Raw genomic sequence first — 17,113 nt, 5'->3', positions numbered from 1 at the left:
TACTCGTTTCTCACGTTTATTCAATATAATGTGAATATATGAATTGCTAATAATAATAATAAATATTATAGTTATTATTTCAATTCATGTATGTGTGTATATATTTAATGATAATAAGTTACTATTATAATAATTATATTATTTCCATATAAATAATAATATATTACTAACAATAAATATCATTTGAATAGTAATTTTAAAAAAATAATTTTAGTAAAAAAAACAATTTTTCCGTTAACTGTTACATTTTTTTTCTTGATCTTTTAACAGGCTTTTAAGATTATTTATAAACATGTTCACTGTTTTTATTCACAACACAACACACAATTTTATATAACGCTTAAAACAAAGAATGAAAAATATTCGCTCGCATGTGGGATCGAAACTCACGCACCCCGCCCCTAACGCATACCGGAAGTTCTCAACGCACGCATTTATACCGCTCGGCCACAGAAGGCTGGAAGGCTTCTCGCCTAATCTACTATATCAATGCCAGTGCCGTCACTCAACATGGGATACCAATGTTCGTCCCATACTCGTTTCAAGTCTCAGTAATCTTGTTACAATATTCAGTTCCTTTATTGCCGTGTGCACTGTACAATATTAAATATAAATATTTATAAATTATTTAATATTAAAATATTTTTTCGGATAATTTTATAAGTTAAATTATATATTATTTTTTTTCGCACAGTGTCAAATTATTATTTTTAAATTCAAGAGTTTCGTTTATCTGAAAAATTTTCAGTGAAAAAAATGTTCATTAGGTAGTAATAAATATTTATGCCTAGTAGTTTTACACTAGGATTAACTGTTTACTGAATATTATCAAAAATATATTTTTCGTCAAACGCGCGCGACTAAACACAAATAACCTTGAGACGTTGCGATTGTCGTGCTCCCACCATCCCATCTACTCAATGCACTCCCCGCCTGTGACGTCATGAGGGGAAAGCATTGAGTAGATGGGATGGTGGGAACACGACAATCGCAATGTCGCGCTGTAAAGTCTCAAGGTTATTTGTGTTTAGTCGCGCGCGTTTGACGAAAAATATATTTTTGATAATATTCAGTAAACAGTTAAACCTAGTGTAAAACTACTAGGCATAAATATTTATTACTACCTAATGAACATTTTTTTCACTAAAAATTTTTCAGATAAACGAAACTCTTGAACTTTGAAAATAATAATTTGACATTGCAAGAGAAAAAATAATATGTGACGTTCCGCGACAAAAGGGACCTTAGGTCCGAAAAAATTAATTTCGAGTTATGTATATTATTCAATATTTATTGAGTTGCTCTTTCACATACAAGCATCAAAAATAATTTTTACTTATAGATTTTTTTGTTATTAATGTTTAAAAATGAGCTTGTTGAGTGTTTACACGTGGTTGTTCAGAAAAGCAGCCCCTCTACTTTTCAATACAACTGCACTGGTCATCTACATACAATTTGTGCGCTTCGTGTAACGCGGACAAATATCAATGTGTAGTGAGTAGTGGGGCTGAATTCTAGTAGAACGTCTCCACCAATCAGAGACGCACTACTTCAATCGCCTTTCCTGCAGAATTCACTATTGGGAGCTAAGCTCCCTTTTGTCGCGGACAGTCACATATATAATTTTATTTTATTTATATGAATCTTATATAATTAATATAAATTAAACACTAAATAAATATTAATATTTATTTACCAATTGATATCTTAATAATAATAATAATAATACTTATTATATTATTTAATAATAATTAATAATAAGAATAATAATTTTTAAATAGTATAAAAAATTACTAAAAAATATCAGAAACAATATTTTAATATTAAATAATTTATAAATATTTATATCTACACGGAAAAAAATTAATCTCTAAATTAGAGATTAAATCTGAGATTTAGGCATAACCTATCACTGGAATCGGACGTAAGATGTAAGTAGATCACTAAAACTGAAATTTGGTATTACAGTCAGTCCCCGCTACCTGCGCAACTCGCAACCTGCACATCCCCGAAACCTGACGCTCTGACGACATAGACCAAACTCGCTATGTGACTATACTCACTTTCACTTTTACCGCGTGCTCAGTGCCGAAAAGTGTCTCAGTACATAAGTTTCTCTTGACGACTAAAAATTTTTGTTGTGCCACAAATTAATTTAAAAAATTGAATTTTTTCTTTTTTCTTATCAATTACTCATTTGATACATATATTTTACATAAAGTATATTAAAATTAATAAATTTATCTAAACATTTCTGTATTTATAAAATATACACGCACTGAGAAAAAAGAATATTCATTTTAAAAATAAAGACCAGTTTAAGTGATTTTGTTTAATTAAACAGAGTTTGTAAGTTTCATTTTAATATATATGAAAAATATCTATCACTCTTATTTAAAAATATTATTTGCTTGTATATGATTTGTTTCATTTAAAAAAAAATTATATTTGAATTAAACATAAAACACGTTTAAGTACATAACAGTTTTGTACCAAACAAAATTTATGTTTAAATGAATTATATTTTATCAACTAAAAAATATGTTTGAATTAAACTTAAATATGTTTGACTGTATAACAAAGATAGTGAATTAAACATATTATGTTTCAAATTAGAAGTATCGTTTTCTCAGTGCGGGCGCCTACAATTGTATGCGATATAAGGGTGTATACATCCCTGAAAGTGGTGGGAAATGAATGGTGGGAGAGCGGCTGACTGGACTGTCAGGTAGCGAGTTCGGGGGAAAGGAAAAATTCTGAAATATGTGCAGGTTGCGGGGACTCACTGTATATCTAATCCGAATATTAGTATTGTGAAGAACACGTATTTCTTATGCCTAAAAATGATATTAGGAATCTCAAATTTTATGACATGTGGAACATATGTTCTAAACTATCAACTTACTTAAATAAATTCAAATCTAATATATTATTTGAATAAACAATATTAAAAATTTTAGTCGTATATTTATATAATTTTTATTTTTGTAATAACTCGATGTAATAAGAATTTATAATTTATCACAATTTAGAGTGAGAATTATTCACAAAATATTTATATTGTTTTCTCTGTATGAACTATACATTGACAAGTATAAAAAAGTAGTTGGATATTTTTAAAACACAATACGAATTTTATATTTTTATTTCATTTTTTTGTTTTAACGGCGTTGGAAGGTCTGTAAAATTTGTAGGTTACAATTATCGCCCGACAAAATACGACACTGACTGATTTAAATGACGTGAAATAAGTAAATAAACATTTTTCAACCACTTTTTCTCTACATTTTACAACCGCTTGACAACCGCGTTTCTGCATGAATTTAAACAATCTTTTGAATTTAGGTTATTAAGAAGATTCTTACCCATTGTATGTTGGCCTATTTTGTAAAAAGTGTCTGTGTTTAGAGAAAAAGTGGTTGAAAAATGTTTATTTACCTATTTCACGTCATTTAAATCAGTCAGTGCCGTATTTTGTCGGGCGACAATTGTAACCTTAAAATTTCACAGACCTTCGCTTTTATTTGGATATTTGAAAATAAAATTAATACTTAATTAATTAAAATGGTTTAAATCTTTTTTGTCACTGATTAACTTAAAACACAATGTACCGAATTCATATAAAAAAAGTTGTGAAATAAACAAATCTCTAAATCAGAGATGTGAATTTATGGCGTTTTCTGGTATAAAGTTTGACAGAATCAAACACAACTTATCACCCCAGTAAAAAAAGAAGTATTGAGTGGAGCGTTTAGGAATTGAGTGAAGTTCTGAGCCAATACGGATTCGAGTAAAAACCGTATTGGGACGTTTGACTCAATCTTTTTTTCATCCGCCGAATACGGTCTTATTTTAGCATTAAAATTAAAATCACATGAGCAGAGTACACATTATAAATTGAAATCACAATTGTTATGGAATGTAAAAATGCCGATTTAGATAAGAAACAGTGAATATTTTTTATTTTTTTGTTAAAAATTGGTAAAAGCAAAGTTTGATAAGCGCAACTGAATTTACCATGTGAATAAATGAAGTGGTAAGTTTAAATGGACTAAAAGAAATCTACTGTTACCGACAGAAAGTTCCTAGAGAATTGTAAAACAATGAAATTTCATTGTTTTGTTCAAGATTTGTTGAATTTACCACAATTCTCTAGGAACTTTCTGTCGGTAACAGTAGATTTCTTTCAGTCCATTTAAACTTACCAATTCATTTATTCACATGGTAAATTCAGTCGCGCTTGTCAAACTTTGCTTTTACCAATTTTTAACAAATATTCACTGTTTCTCATCGAAATCGGCATTTTTACATTCGAGGACAATTGTGCTTTCAATTTATAATGTGTACTCTGCTCATGTAATTTTAATTTTAATGCTAAATTAAGACCGTATTCGGCGGATGAAAAAAAGATTGAGTCAAACGTCCCAGTACGGTTTTTACTCGAATCCGTATTGGCTCAGAGCTTCACTCAATTCCTAAACGCTCCACTCAATATTTCTTTTTTTACTGGGACAGTAATTGTGACTATAATGTTTAATTTAGATACACTTATATTTCATTGGACTTCAAATTAATATTATTTCAAGTTTAGAGATTAATTTTTTTCCGTTGAAGCTCCACTCACGAAACCCGGTTCCACCAACCTCGATTAAGACATTAACGGACCGTCAAATTTCAACTTGCGTTTCACCAACTTTTAACGGAACGTTAACTCGATTTAACCGATGTTAACTTTAACCGGCCACAAGAGGTCGGTTAACGTGAGTTAACAGTCGGTTAACGTACCCTAACCTAAAAAGTGTTTTGAAAAGTGACAGATAGTGTAATTCTTGTTGCCAGAGAAATGAATGTTTTGAATAATTCATGGACAGATTCAGAAAGCGACGAAATGGAAGAAGAAATTTTTCTTCACATTCGTAGAAGGGAAAGAATTTTTTTAAATACCCAGGAAAAAAAACTTATTAAATGAGCGCTCTAGTGCACTGTAAAAAATTCTGGTGTATTAAAACATACTGAATGTAATTTTACACAGCAATATTATAGGCTGGACGTAGTAAATTTACTAAGTTTCAAAGTAGTTTTACTATTTTTAATAATTTTACTTTATATGACTATGTAATTTAATAGTTTTGTGTAAATTTACTACGTCCGACGTAGGAAAATTTGATCACTATGTCCAGCATGTTGTATTACACTCGTCTGTTTTTTTACTTTATTCTGTGAATTTACAATGGTCATGTAAAGTTACCACGGATACGTAAATTTACGTTGTATTGCATGTAAGATTACATGCCGCGTGTATTTTTCCTTTAGCGCGGAGTTAAATATATTATATGGATGCTTGCACATGCTCAAAATAAAGTGAACTGCCAACACCGACATTTTGCCTTTTTTGTGTTTTTATTATTAGTATATATATTTTAGTGTTTTCAATTAGTATTATTTAACAGATTACGCATTAGTTAAATTACATGCGGCATGTTTTTGAACAGAACGCTATTTGAAGCAACCCATTTTAACATTGAGCATGTAAAATAACATGCAGGTTATGTCAAATGATCAGCCATTTGTAAAATTACACGCTTGACGTAGTGATTTTCTTTTCCTACGTCGGACGTAGTAAATTTACATGAGAATTTTTTACAGTGTGAATCAGACATTTTAAGAATGCGGATTCACGCGAATATTTTTCAATCAGTTTCTTAAAATTTGAATCGGAAAATTTAGCAGGCATTTTTGAATCTGTGTTTTCTTATTCATTAGATGTGTTAGTTATAGACTGAAATTGGTTGAGTAAGAGAAACTAACCTCAAATTTTAGCAATAAGCAACTTCCGATTAACATAAAAATCAAACAAATGAGTAAAATTTAGTTTTGAAAAGGTGCTATGAAAATATCAACCTGAATAAGAAAGTTGTAATACAGGGCGAATGGCGTTAAATATTTTTGAATCGGTTACGTTGTTTAAATAATATAATGCCTTTTTATCTAATTTTAAATGAAAAGGAATGAATCGGAAGCGTTAGAAAAAGAAAAGCAATAGGCTAATGCCGATTCGGCAAAAAAAGCAAAATTCATTATTGAAAATGTTTATATTGACATTAATTTAATAATCGTAATTATTAAAAATTATAGTATAAGAAGTATAGTATTCAATTGTTTATTTTTGAAGTATTTAATATTTTTTAAAATTTTTGTGAATTTAAATTATTATTATAAAATAATTATAATTTATTATTATAATTTATACAATTTTTAATATTTATATTATTAATAAATATTTATTACCTAATAATAAGTTAATATTTCTATTTATGCATAATTTTTTAATTATTTAGGGAAAATTTGCATTTGTATGATATTATAATACAGATATACTTTTAGGTTTTTTTATTCACGTTATTTACATAATTACACAACCCAGTAAAAAAAATTATTAAATGATCCCTCTAGTGAATCATACATTTTTATTTATATTTATTTAAACCTGTTTATAAACACGTTTACAAAATTACCCTTTATTAAAGTAAAAGAAGATAAGTAGAGAAAAGAAAATACAAATCAAATCTTAAAACTAAAATCCGAAAAACCAAAAAATCATTTTATGGCAAATTAAATTATTATTAATTAGAACGAATTAATTAAATATTTAGTAAATTCTTCCACAATTATTAAATTAATTAATTTTTTTGATTTTTGGAAAAAAGGTAAAAGAAAAACACTCTTTTACTTTTTATACAATACGTTTTCCAAAAATCGATAAAATTAATGTATAGAATGAATTAACTACTTTCAATAATGTTCGGAGGCCTACACGCATAGTTTTTGTTTTCAAATTGTAAACAAATCATTTTTGAGGACACACATTTTAGTGATATCAAAGATTTTTCTACAATTCCTGTGACTTCCCAGACATGTGGTATTTCTATATTTTGTACAATCATTTGCTCACTTTTCAATTTCCAAACAAGAAAGTAACACTCATCATTTGGCATAGCAATTATTTCTAAAATTTGAGCAATTGTTCCACATTCAAGCTGAATAACAGTGTCATTAAATTTTGATCCGCGTTGATAGGTCACACTATGATAAGTTTGTTTTCGATAAATACATTTAGTATATATTTCAGCATCTTTTGTTTTCGGGTCATTTCAAATAATTGGTTTGCCGAAGAATGTTACATCATTCTTAATGCGTGCACTCAATGTATACTTTTTTTCAGAAAATAAGCTTTCGCAAAAAGCTTTTACAACAGGTTTACATAAATAATTTCGAGTCTTACATTTGTATGCCATAAATTTCAAGGATTTCATTGTCATTTCAAAGCCTACGTTTTTCGTTTCAACGATAATATTTTTTAAAAACCCCATATTACTTTCAAAAATAAAAGTCGATGTCAAAGCAATGGGTCCATCTTTTTTGTAACAAAGAGGAGCATGTCCCACCATATGACCGTTATATTTCATAGATTTAATTCCATAAATTGATTGATAAGTTTCTAAAAAAATTTTAAGAATTTCTTCACATTCGTCAAGTTCTGTTTCAGTTGCCCCAAGTTTCAAAATCATGTACATTGCTTTTACTAATAAAGCCAAATTCTCCAAAACATTTGATGGCAGCTGCAAATCTATACACATTGGTAGACAGTAAAATAAAATCCACGATCTCCAATGTGTTCCCTTCCATACTGATCTATTACTCAATTTTTCCGGCAATTTATACACTTCGTGACTAGGGCGTACAGTTGTTAATCTTCCATCCAATTTTTTAATAATCTCTTTTGAAAAAAAAGAGCTACGAGTAATATCTTCAACTGGACCCAAGAGAGCAGTGTGAAGATAATCGAAACAAAATCCCCAAATCATATCAAAATCGGTTAAAGAGCATAGAACGGATTCTCCTTTAACTCCCCTAGATCGAATCAAGCAACTGGATTCTAAAACTGTTTTCAAATCGCATTTATGAGATTCAGATGATCGTAATTCAGAAATTTTTTCTTCAAATGGATATCTAACCGCGCCACAAGCATAAAATCCGTGAATGTAACAAAAACTACACCCGAAATAACCATTATACTGTATTCTACATTGTACCAACGCTCGAGCTACAGAATCAAGGGCGCAAAATAAAAGAATGAATTTTAATCGATAAGTTTTGCCATCATGAATTACAGGAATATCGCTTTCACTTAACTCTAAGGCTTGATCAATAAAACTTTTTAGAAATAAATTTAATAATTTACTACTAGGCTCTTGTTGAACTACCATTGCAGCATTCAATAGAACAAACTTGAACCTCATAGAAATCGGTAATTCATTAAATAATAATAATAAAAATAATAATTAAATTATTAATAATTAATAATTAATAATTTAATTATTAATTATTATTCATTAAATAATAATTGAATTGGACAAAATTTTGTCTTACACTTTAAAGGATTTTTAGCCGCTGCTCCATCCGTGGAAAATGTAAAAGTTATAGCGTTAGGATGCTTTTTTACAACTTCGCGGTATAGTATACTGTCATCAACGTCAGAAATAGATTTTTCTCCTCTAACATTATCGGTAGTTCTGTTTTTTATTTTGTTGACAAAGTGTTTTACTACAATTGGATTTTTAAGCAACTGATCAATTTGATACTTTAAATTTAAGACTTGAAAACTGTTTGGAGAATTTAATGTAAGTTCATACTGTTGAGAACACTTGTCGCAAAGAACTTCTTTCTTATTTTCTTTAACAAAACTGCTCCTCTGAGTTACTAATAATAGTTCTTCGCAATTAACACAATAATAATGGATTTTAATTATATCTTTTGGTGGATCGAAAGCTTTAGACATCATATAGTTTGAAACATTTATATTGTCGAAATCAGGTCCTGCACAAATTTTAAACATGTCAAATAATTTAGTACGACCTTCTAAACTTATGGAATATCGCGTTGAGAATCCCATGATCATTTCTAAAACATCCTCTATTGTCATATTTGATTGTTGAAACATTACTCTGTTTCCAATGAGTAATTGTTCATTGACAGTATCATGGATTTCTTCATTGCCGGTGTCTTCAGCTTCAACAAATTCAGAATTTTCAGAACAGTCATCGTCTTGATCACTGCTTTCAAATTCTAATAGAGAGCAATCATCAAACCTAATATTGTCTTCTTCAAATTTTGAAAGAGTTATCTCACCATCGGCGTCAGTATCTTCCTTTTCGTTTACCAATTCTTGTGGTTCAAGACTAACCACATTTTCCTCTTGTGAGAATTCAGAAAGGTGTTCTTTTATTTCTGGTTCCAAATTTGCAATTGATGAAATAGCTACGCCGCTGTTTCTTAGCTGTTGATCTGCAAAATTGAGAAATGTATAAATGAATAAAAAATTAAAATACATAAGAGCGATTACACATTAAAAAGTATTTATTTTTATTAAAAAGATCATAATTTTTTATAAACCTTTTTAATTTTCATTTTTCTAATTAAAAAGTATATTATTTTGCTTCTCTATAAGAAAAATGAAGATGTATAATGATAAAAAAGAGTTTTTGTTTTGCATAATTAAAAAAAAAAGAATGGAAAATTTTTTTTTATAAACAATTTATTTAAATAATAAGTTTTATCAGGCCCATTCTGAAACTGTATGGAAAATGTTTTTATAATTCCCAGCTAAGAAATAAAGCAAAGAAACTTAAAAAAACATTTAAATTATAGCAAATAAATTTGTTTATAAAAATTTATGACTTTTTAAATAAAAATTAAAAAATATTCTTTTTGTTACTTTACTGAAAATTCAAAGAAAAACCAAACTTTTTTCCTGGCAGAATTTTTTCAAAATTAATAATTTTCGAGTTATAGATCATTAAAAATATGTCTACTTTCAAAAAATTAAATTTTCGAAAATTCACAACTCGAAAATTTGGCTCCAAAAGAATAAAAGAAATACGTATAACTTTTTCTTCTCAAAGGAACGCAAAAAAATGTTTGCTCGATTTAAAAATATAAACTGACATGACATCTGATCACGATTACATACCCAATGGTTTCCAATTTTTGCATCTTTTAGACCAGATATTATGCGTTTGCTGTGACACATTTCGGTTGGTGTAGTTTGGATCCAAACATAGTTTGTATCGTTTTGGTTCTACACCATTGTCTTCCATTGTCTGGTTTTTGCTAGAAAAATAACCAATATAAATTTGAAAAGAATGTATTTTATCGACAAGACAATAGACTATAATTTACTGTAAATATGAGTAATAAAATAATATACAGGAATTAAATGTTTCTATTCGGATTTTGAGATATATCTCAAAATCCAAAAAGTTAAAACTACCTGATATTTGAAAAAATTAAAGTTTATAATTACAGTAAAATTTATAAAATTAAGTATAAAAATAATGATAATAATATTTTAACTCAATGTTTATCAATTATTTATTCGTATTTCTCTGGGAAAAAGTATCATTATAAATCGTTTATGAAAAAAGTAAATATCAATAACATGTAATAGGCATTGTGTTTGAAATAACTTACCTTATGACAGAATATTTATTCTTTATCAAAGATAATAATAGTGTTTTTAAATGAACAAGAAAAAGTGATCAAATACTGATATTATGATATTTTTCGCGCAATGTTTATTGTCATTTTTTCCTTTCTAACCTCAAAATTACTATATATAAAAAGAATATGAAATACGTGCAAAAAAAAGATTCATGTGCAGATAGATATTTTTGAATAATGATATACAAACCTGCTTGACAACACATTAATATTTGTTGATAATTTTTTAGCTATTTACATTATTTTGGATAAAATCTCACAAGATCACAAATTGAAACGACTTTTTCAGATGTTTCCAAAGTTTATACACTGCAATGAATATAGCACTATTACTTTTATGTTGAACCAGTGACGAATTCATGTTAGCCATACTTGGGGCAATTGCTTAAGGGCCCTTACCTGTTAAAAGTATGTTGTAGTCTAAAACATTTAATATAACAAATTGATTTTTCTTTAAAACAGTTTTTACATTCATTTCTATGATTATTGTTTATAATAACTACGTAAAATAGTTAAATACAAGTGGTGATTAATAATCTATTGCAGTGGTCTCTTCGTAAGTAAGTACGTCATTGCTGTAGATGCTTCGATACTCGATGTTTCGATTGTTGAACACACGCTCGCCGGTTTCGAACAATTTCTCTCTCGTAGCACGTTTTCGCGTCGTCATATTATGTAGTGACTATTCATGAAAAAACTAATTTTTGTGTTAAAAATAATGTGGGCTTACGTAAAATTTTGTACCAGAGAAGACAAAGTGAATGTGCCTGTAACCTCAATAAAAAATTTTGATCAAAAAACGTGGTTGAAACACAAAAAATATAAAATAAAATTTAACAACATTGTGGAGGATGGCACAGTTTTACATATTGCAGGTAATCAACATTTTTGTATTTTACAAATGTTCATAAAACGTTTTAATAATAATTTTCAAATCAAAAATGGTTTCTTGCCCACAGGGAATTTATAGTTCCATAAATTTTTTTGTAAAGTAAAAAATTAATTTATTAAATCATTTTAGAATCAATCGAAGCATTGGAGACGGTTGCCAAAACCAAACGTTTGGCAGCTCCTCCTTTAAACAAATTAATATCTGCTTCGGAAAGTAGTAGCGCTGACGAAGACGACACTACAATAAATACATTTGAAGGACGAAGTAAAGCAAGGCGGAAAACTACGGACAACCTTGGACAGAAAGCAGCAATGTCAAAAGTAATGGGGTCGTCCATAAACTACGTTACCAATTTTTCAGATTTTTTAGACCCCCTCTTCCCCCTCGTTAGAATTGCGTTACATGTAGAAATTTCAATTTTTGGACCCCTCCCCCTCCTAAATTGGTAACGTAGTTTATGGATGGCCCCAATCTCTTTTGTATTTTAATAATTGACTAGTTAAATTTTGATTTTAAACATTTACTTTGTTTATTTTATAAAGAACGTAATTATTAATTTATATTATTATTAATTTATTAATAATTAAATATTTTATTAAAAAATTTATTTGATTTCTTAAATTTAAAATATTTTTTTAATTAAAATTAGATACTGTATGAAATAATTTAATGGACAATTACAATTTTTTCAATTCTCATTAAATAGTAATTTTTTAATAGGGAAAACCTAATGTTAAATATAATGATAAGGCGAAGAAACCAATGGTTACCTCCAATTCGCAAAAAAACACTGATTTCTCACTTGTTTTTGATGCGCCGAATGCATTGAAACAAAAGGCCAATTCTCCACCTAGTAACCTAACTACAACAACAGTGAAAGTAAGTAAATCTTTTCACGTTCTCTAAATTACTCTCAAATTTTTTAATTATTATTTAAAATTGAAAGATTATGAAATTGTAATGTATCTTAATAATTAAAACTTTTTAATTTGAAATTTAGTTTAAAATTTTCAAATTGACTTTTTATTCGCAAAATTGAACCTTTGTTCTAAAAAATTATAACGGTTCGTTTTTATTAAAGGAAAATCAAGAAAAGGAGGAATCTATTTTTTAGAAGCCTTCCGGAAAATCCTTTAACGAAAGCTTACCGCAATCGAATTCAGGATTACCAAAGCCTACAAATCTTCCTCGTGCTACTGTTGGCACTTCTGCAAATTCAGAATGTGTGAGTGTAATCTGTAAAATATTCTTTAAATTGAAAAATTTCTTAAACATTTTAGTTATTTATGGAAATTTTTATTAGTTTTCTATTTATAAGATGAAAATTTTCATAATACAAAATAGCCAATTTATATACTTTGCATGCAGAATGTTTATATTAATACGTTTAAAAATTACAGAAGTTAAAAAATTGTTTTTTATATCTAATTTGTGCTTAATTTAAAATATTTAATACTTTGAAGAAGACCAAATTAAATATTATACAAATTGTTTCAGAACAATCATTCTTGTGCAAATAAAATGCAATTAATGAAAAGCAAAGTTTCGGTTTTATCAAAACAATTGGAAGAAATGCCAACTCAATTATTAGAACGAGAAAAAGAATTGCAGTTGACAAAAAGTGAGTTGGAGGAAAGAAGACAAATGTTAAATCTCATGGAAGATATGATTGTGAAAAGAGACAAAGAGCTGGAAGTTTTAAGAAGGCTAAACCAAGAGTATCAAGAAACAGTGCTACCTGATATAAAAAAGTTGCAAGGTAAAAACATATTGCAGTAACTCTTATTTTTACAGTGTCTTACATTTTTTACTAAAATTTGTTTTTAAATTTTGAGAAATATACCATATTAAATTATATTCTAAGTTGATGAGGTTGCTACACAAAAAATTTTAAACATTGAAATTCGGTGAAATTTAATTTCAATTATTTCTTTATTCTACGCTGTTAAATACTACACCGTAAAATTTCCACAAACAAATTCTACACACAAGAATAGTATATTTAATTGGCAACTGCTCGCACTAGTTACGAACGATATTTTTCATAACAAGGTGCAAAAAAGTGCCCTTTTTAGCACCGCGTTATGAAAAATATTTTTTGGATTGTCATAATTAAATTGTTAATTCTACGCCTTTAAATTGAACACTAGATAACTGTAAACAAATATATTGTTAAATTTAAATAAATTTTTTAAAATGAAAAAAAAATAATTCTACAGAATGAAACTCAACACCTTTGCGAAGTTTTCTATAGAATTCGAAAAAGTTTTAAATATCGCAAATGTGTTTAGTTTCACTATGCAGAATTTAATTGTGTACTTTTTTCCATCTAAAAAATTTATTTAAATTCGACAATATATTAATTTAATTAATTTACAAATTATTGTTAAAGCTTATTAATAAAATTTGTTTTTAGACATGTTAAATGAAGCGTCGAAGGATAAAGAAGCAAAGGAACTTGAAAAGTCACATTTGAAGGTCGGAGACCTAGATGAAACTGGAAAATTGGTAAAGTCGTCTATTCTTATACAGTTTATGAAAGTTTTCTTTGCCGAACATTGTTGGCAGTCGATGCCTTATGATATTTATATTAGCATAGCATAAGTATTATAAAAATATTATATTAAATATTAAATAAATATTAATTGCGCCATTTGGAAATTCGAATAAATAAGAAAAAATACCAAAATTGAATAAAAAATTTTGTAATGTTGAGCATCAATGCACAAAAAAAGATTATAGGAATATTTACATTTTTGTAGTGTACGTGATGCGTTTAAAAAAATTCAAATTTAAAAAATATGTTTTTAAACTAATTATTAAAGAAGAATATTCAATAAATCACATATTAAATTCTCCAGATATTCTAAGTAATAAATTTTAACGTTTTGCTTACAATATTTATCAAAATTACTACTTTTGTTAAAAATTATTTGAATCATTTGTTTTAAGATACATATTTTTTCAGAAATATATTTCTATAAAAGATTATACTTCTGATTTTAATATAACTTCTACTTTCAGATATACATTGGAAGAGATCAATGGATGGGATTTGACAATTTTAAATTCAGCACAGACAACGTAAAAACTACTGCCCAGGTGGCCAAAAATTTAGCAGTTGCATTATTTGGATATGCCACTTTATTAAATGCCACTCTGTCCGGGTATGGCAGCAATCGAAATAAAAGAAAAAATAATCCTCAACATAAATTGGATGGGATAAAAGTTTTGTGTTTGAAAGGTATTGTAATTTCTATTCTCAATTAAATAATAATAATTTCAATGTCGATAGATTTAATAAAATTATTTTGTCAATTATTTCAGACATTTTTAAATATTATTTAAAAGACGTTCTTGGATTGCGTGAAGAAGTTGTTGACGTTGAATTGGACAGAGTACGCAGCTATATCGGTAGTAAAATTTCAGATTTGAAAAAACAAAATAAGAAAATACCTAAGAAACTATCAATTCAAAAACAACAAACTGCAACAAGTCGAGAACTTGAGGATCCCGATCAAGATGCGATAGCTACAAATACTGAAAATTCAGAGAAAATAGAAATCGAAGAAACAGAATTCTCCGATCATGAATTAAACGATTTCGATACTGAAAATGTTATCGAAACTGACGGTAACGATAAAGAAGAGAATGATGAAGGAGAAAATAGTGAAGGGAAAAATGATGAAGGAGAAATCGATGATGGAGAAATCGATGAAGAAGTAATCGATGAAGGAGTAATCGATGAAGGAGAAGCAAGTGTTGATCCTAAAGGATCAGAAGAAATAGAATTCGATTTTGAAGAGCTCAATGATGCAGAAAAAGCGAAAAAATTAATAGATGAAGTAAATTTTGAGGAAGTTCGAGAAATAGTAAAAAAAAATGAAATGGTAGATGATTCAACAAATTCAACTTTCGTAGAAAAAAAAATTTTGAAAAAATTTTTCTGCGAAAAAAATGGATTACTTTTAAACGAGAACAACAACAACGACATTACAATCACTGTAAAACGCCAGAAACTTGAAAAATAAAGTAGGTCAATTTTCAAATGAAATTTTGAAAAGTTTTAAAAATTTAGTTTTAGTGCATCTAAAATTTTGAATATTCAAGTGAATCAAGTATTTTTTTACAACTTTTAGTTTAAATTTGATCACAAAATATTGTTTTTTAAATTATAAAACTAATTGTTAATTCAGGAAATTTCAGTTTATTTTTTCTATTATTATTTTATACCCAGGTGCGAATTTAGGTTGGCCGCCAGAGTTTAAAGGTTGGCCCAAGGTTGGCCTAACTTTGGCAAGCAAAGTTTTGGTTGCCAGAGTTTGCCCAACTTTGGCAAGTACTTGTTCCCACAGTTGGCCCGACTTTGCAAGCCAACCATTAAATGCAGAGTTTAACCAACCGTCGGGCCAACTTTGGCGACAAAGGTTGGCACAACTTATCCAAACGTAGTTTAAAAGACTTTCAGTTTCGGTTGGCCGAACTCTGGGCCACGGTTGGCCCGACGGTTGGCAAAACTATGTGAAACGCAGTTTAATTGACTTAAACTTTCTTGGTTGGCCCAACGGATGGCAAAACTCTGTGAAACGCAGTTTAATTGACTTAATTTTTCTTGGTTGGCCGAACTCTGGGCAACGGTTGGCCCAACGGTTGGCAAAACTCTAGAAACGCAGTTTAAATGACTTAAACTTTCTTGGTTGGCCGAACTCTGGGCAACGGTTGGCCCAACGGTTGGCACAACTTATCCAAACGTAGTTTAAAAGACTTTCAGTTTCGGTTGGCCGAACTCTGGGCCACGGTTGGCCGAACTCTGGGCCACAGTTGGCCCAACGGTTGGCAAAACTCTGTGAAACGCAGTTTAATTGACTTGATTTTTCTTGGTTGGCCGAACTCTGGGCAACGGTTGGCCCAACGGTTGGCAAAACTCTGTGAAACGCAGTTTAATTGACTTAATTTTTCTTGGTTGGCCGAACTCTGGGCAACGGTTGGCCCAACGGTTGGCAAAACTCTAGAAACGCAGTTTAAATGACTTAAACTTTCTTGGTTGGCCGAACTCTGGGCCACGGTTGGCCCAACGGTTGGCAAAACTATGTGAAACGCAGTTTAATTGACTTGATTTTTCTTGGTTGGCCGAACTCTGGGCAACGGTTGGCCCAACGGTTGGCAAAACTCTAGAAACGCAGTTTAAATGACTTAAACTTTCTTGGTTGGCCGAACTCTGGGCAACGGTTGGCCCAACGGTTGGCAAAACTCTGTGAAACGCAGTTTAATTGACTTGATTTTTCTTGGTTGGCCGAACTCTGGGCAACGGTTGGCCCAACGGTTGGCAAAACTCTGTGAAACGCAGTTTAATTGACTTAATTTTTCTTGGTTGGCCGAACTCTGGGCAACGGTTGGCCCAACGGTTGGCAAAACTCTAGAAACGCAGTTTAAATGACTTAAACTTTCTTGGTTGGCCGAACTCTGGGCCACGGTTGGCCCAACGGTTGGCAAAACTCTGTGAAACGCAGTTTAATTGACTTAATTTTTCTTGGTTGGCCGAACTCTGGGCAACGGTTGGCCCAACGGTTGGCAAAACTCTAGAAACGCAGTTTAAATGACTTAAACTTTCTTGGTTGGCCGAACTCTGGGCAACGGTTGGCCCAACGGTTGGCAAAACTC

At 29.5% G+C, this 17,113-nt stretch overlaps 1 protein-coding gene across 4 annotated transcripts in view; it reads right to left on the bottom strand.

Annotated features, from left to right (window-relative positions):
• The window catches only part of LOC122507463 (teneurin-m), a 312,536-nt gene that overhangs the window by 190,900 nt on the left and 104,523 nt on the right, over nt 1-17,113 (bottom strand). The gene's annotated exons all lie outside the window — the stretch shown is intronic.

This window comes from Leptopilina heterotoma, unplaced genomic scaffold (genome assembly GCF_015476425.1).
Source record: "Leptopilina heterotoma isolate Lh14 unplaced genomic scaffold, ASM1547642v1 Lhet_47, whole genome shotgun sequence".
NCBI lineage: Eukaryota > Metazoa > Arthropoda > Insecta > Hymenoptera > Figitidae > Leptopilina > Leptopilina heterotoma.
This window is presented reverse-complemented; position numbering and strand designations above follow the sequence as displayed.